Consider the following 4685-nt stretch of genomic DNA (forward strand, 5'->3'; position numbering starts at 1 on the left):
GGGTTTCACCTTGTTAGCCAGGATGGTCTTGATCTCCTGACCTCATGATGATGGGAGGATCTCTTGAGACCAGGAGGTCAAGGCTGTAGTAAGCTATAATCACTCCACTGCACTCCAGCCTGGGTAACAGTGAGACCCTGTCTCAAAAAAAAAAAAAAAGTGTGTATATATATATATATATACATATATACACACACACACACACACACACACATATCCTTAGACCCAGAAATTCCACTTTTAGAATTTTATCTTATAGATATGCTGAACCATGAGCCAAATAATAGAAGTTCAAATTCTTTTTTTTTTTTTTTTTGAGACAGAGTTTCGCCCTTGTTGCCCAGGCTGGAGTGCAATGGCGCAATCTTGGCTCACCGCAACCTCTACCTCCCGGGTTCAAGCAGTTCTCCTACCTCAGCTTCCCAAGTAGCTGGGATTACAGGGGCGCGCCACCACACCTGGCTAAAGTTTTGTGTTTTAAGTAGAGACAGCATTTCACCATCTTGGCCACACTTGTCTTGAACTCCTGACCTCATGATCCATCTGCTTCAGCCTCCCAAAGTCCTGGGATTACAGCCGTGAGCCACCGCGCCCTGCCAAGAAGTTCAAGATTCTTAAATGTAACATGTTCCAGAAGATTGGAAACAACTGAGATACCCAGAAGTAGAAGACCAGTTAAATCAGTCATGATGTAATTCCATACAGTGAAATAGTGTGCAGCCACAAGCGGCTATTTGGCTCTTGTTTAGAATCATCTTTTTTTTTTTAAACATACAAGTTCTTCGAGGTCTCACTACTTTGCTCAAGCTGGTCTAAAATTCCTGGACTCAAGCAATCCTCCCGCCTCGGCCTCCCAAAGTCCTGGGATTACAGGCGTGAGCCACTGTGCCTGGCCCTAGAATCATTTCACAGTTTCATTTTAACTCAGAAAAGCAAAGTGCAGGCTGGGCGCGGTGGCTCACACCTGTAATCCCAGCACTTTGGGAGGCCGAAGCAGGTGGATCACGAAGTCAGGAGATCAAGACCATCCTGGCTTAACACGGTGAAACCCCATCTCTACTAAAAATACAAAAAATTAGCCGGGCATGGCAGCAGGGGCCTGTAGTCCCAGCTACTCGGGAGGCTGAGGCAAGAGAATGGCGTGAACCCGGGAAGCGGAGCTTGCAGTGAGCCGAGATCATACCACTGCACTCCAGCCTGGGCGACAGAGCAAGACTCCATCTCAGAAGAAAAGAGAAAAAAGAAATCAAAAAAGAAAAGCAAGTGCAGAGAAGCATGGTTGGAATACTGCCGTTTGAGAGGGAAAGAGTTTAGCCATGTTTGCTTAGTTGTTCATATATTGTTTCTGGAGGCCTGCACAAGAAAATGGTAACTGTGTCTCTTGACAAGCTGAGTGAAAATATAAAAATAATAAAAAATAATAATAAATACACAAAAGAAAACATAACTATGGTGACCTCTGGGGAGACAGGGCAGGAAGAGGAAAGACTTACTTTTTTTTTTTTTTTTTGAGACGGAGTCTAGTTCTGTCGCCCAGGCTGGAGTGCAGTGGCCGGATCTCCACTCACTGCAAGCTCCGCCTCCCGGGTTCACGCCATTCTCCTGCCTCAGCCTCCCGAGTAGCTGGGACTACAGGCACCCGCCACCTCGCCCGGCTAGTTTTTTGTATTTTTAGTAGAGACGGGGTTTCACCGTGTTAGCCAGGATGGTCTCGATCTCCTGACCTCCTGATCCGCCCGTCTTGGCCTCCCAAAGTGCTGGGATTACAGGCTTGAGCCACCGCGCCTGGCAAGACTTACTTTTCAATGTACATCGTTTTGTATCTTTTGAATTTTGTGCCACATGCATAGGTTACCTGTTCCAAAGAATACATTAAAATAATAAATTTTGGTATCTGTTCGTTTGTTTGTTTTGAAACAGAATCTCGCTCTGTTGCCCAGGCTGGAGTGCAATTGCTCGATTGCGGCTCACCGCAACCTCCGCCTCCCGGGTTCAAGTGATTCTCCCATGTCAGCCTCCTGAGTAGCTGGGATTACAGGCACCCACCATCATGCCCGGCTAGTTTTTTTGTATTTTTGTAGAGACAGGGTTTCACCATGTTGGCCAGGTTGGTCTCGAACTCCTGACCTCAGGTGATCTGCCTGCCTTGGCCTCCCAAATTGCTGGGATTATAGGCATGAGCCACTGCGCCTGGCCAAATTTTGGTCTTTTCTTTTCTTTATTTATTTTTCTTTTTTTTTCTTTTTTTGTTTTTGAGACAGGGTCTCACTCTGTTGCCCAGGCTGGAGTGCAGTGGCAAGATCATAGCTCACAACAGCTTTGAACACTTCAACTCAGGTGATCCTCCCACTTTAGCCTCCCAAGTAGCTGGGACTATAGGTATGCACCACCACGCCTGGCTAATCTGTCTTTATTTTTTATTTTTTTGTAGAGATGGGTCTCACTATGGTGCCCAGGCTGGTTTCAAACTCCTGGCCTCAAGCCATCCTCCTACCTCGGCCTCCCAAAGTGCTGGGATTACAGGTGTGAGCCACAGATCGTGCCCAGAAAAATAATATATTTCTTTCTTTCTTTTTTTTTGACAGAGTCTCGCTCTGTTGCCCAGGCTGGAATGCAGTGGCATGATCTTGGCTCACAGCAACTTCCACCTCCCAGGTTTAAGCCTCAGCCTCCCAAGTAGCAGGGATTACAGGTGCACACCACCATGCCTGGCTAATTTTTGTATTTTTAGTGGAGATGGGGTTTCACCATGTTGGCCAGGCTGGTCTTGAATTCCTGACCTCAAGTGATCTGCCCACCTTGGCCTCCCAAAGTGCTGGGATTACAGGCGTGAGCCACCACACCAGGCCAATATTTCTAAAGTAAAGGCAACCATTAGGTTTCCTTTGTGGCTCTCCAGGATAAGAAAGGAGGCAGGACTAAGGGAGATGCTGTGCAGTGTGACAATCGGTGAGTTTAGCAAGAGGGTGTCCATGACCTGGGCGCAGGGGGCCTGCAGTGAAGGGAGGGGGACACTCTGGCCAAGGAGCCTGCTGAGTCCTGTCTCCTGTGCTCTCTTCCCACGGTGCTTGCTCAACCCCAGCCCTGCCTGCCTCCAGAAGAACTTGCTGAAGGCAGGTGAGGATGAGGCTGGAGTTCAAGCCAATTTCAGAGGAAAATGATGGACAGTTGAGCCCTGCTTTGTCCAGAGTGGGGAGGCTTTTGCACCAGTCACCCAGTCATTCAGTAAATATTGACTGAATATCGACTATAGATTGTGGGATACAACCAGGACCAAGGTCAATGAGCTGTGACTTCACAGCCTCATAGGGAAGACAGACAAATATACAGACAACCCTCATCCAGGGAAACTGACGTGGGGACAGGGGATGGTCAGAAAGCCATGGGAACTCAGGGTCCTATGAGGCAGGAGGAAACAAAGATTAACACCTTACTTCCCAGAAGAGGAGCTATCTCAGCTGAAACCTGAAGGATGAGGAGGAGTTAGCCAGGTCAAGCATGGGGGCAAGTGTATTCCAGGCAGAGGTGTGTGCCAAGGCTGGGAGGCAGTCCAGAGCATGGCATATTCAGAAATCATTCTACCAGCCTGGTCAACATGAAGAAACCCTGTCTAAAAAAAAAAATTAACCAGGAGTGGTCGCACGCACCTATAGTCTCAGCTACTCGGGAGGCCGAGGCAGGAGGATTGTTTGAGCCCAGGAGTGTGAGGCTTCAGTGAGCAGAGATCAAGCCATTATACTTCAGCCTGAGTGACAGAGTGAGACCCTGCCTCAAAAAAAAAAAAAAAAAAAAAAAAAAAAGAAAAAGAAAGAAAAAAATCATTCTACCAAGAAGACGCCTGCACTGTGTGTTTATTGCAGCACTATTCATAATAGCAAACACACAGAATCAACCTAGGTGCCCACCAACAGTGGACTGGATAAAGAAACTGTGATACGTATATGCCATGGAATAGTATGCAGCCACAAAAAAGATGAAATTATATCCCTTGCAGCAACATGGATGCAGCTGGAGGCCATTATCCTACCTGAATTAATGCAGAAACAGAAAATCAAATACCACATGTTATCGTAAGTGGGAGCTAAACATTGGGTACCTATGGACATAAAGATGAGAATAATAGACACTGGGGACTCCTAAAAAGGGGAGGGAGGGAAAAGGTCGAAAAACTACCTATTGCTGGCACAGTGGCTCACGCCTGTAATCCCAGCACTTCAGGAGGCCGAAGTGGGAGAATTGCTTGAGGCCAGGAGTTCGAGACCAGCCTGGCCAACATGGCGAAACCCCATCTCTACTAAAAATACAAAAATAATTAGGTGGGCTTGGTGGCACGCATCTGTAATTCCAGCTACTCAGAAGGCTGAGGCACAAGAATCGCTTGAACCTGGGAGGCAGAGGTTGCAATGAGCTGAGATCACGCCACTGCACTCCAGCCTGGGCAACAGAGTGAAACTCCATCTCGGAAGAAAAAAAAAAAAGAAAATTGAGGCTGGGTGCTATAATCCCAGCACTTTGGGAGGCCAAGGCAGGAGGATCTCTTGAGCCCCGGAGTTCAAGACCAGCCTGGGCAACATAGTGAAATCCTATTTCTACCAAAAAAACAAAAACAAAAAAAGGCCGGGCGCGGTGGCTCAAGCCTGTAATCCCAGCACTTTGGGAGGCCGAAGCAGGCGAATCACGAGGTC

The sequence above is a fragment of the Rhinopithecus bieti genome, unplaced genomic scaffold, assembly GCF_001698545.2.
Source record: "Rhinopithecus bieti isolate Rb0 unplaced genomic scaffold, ASM169854v2 scaffold_5260, whole genome shotgun sequence".
Lineage (NCBI taxonomy): Eukaryota > Metazoa > Chordata > Mammalia > Primates > Cercopithecidae > Rhinopithecus > Rhinopithecus bieti.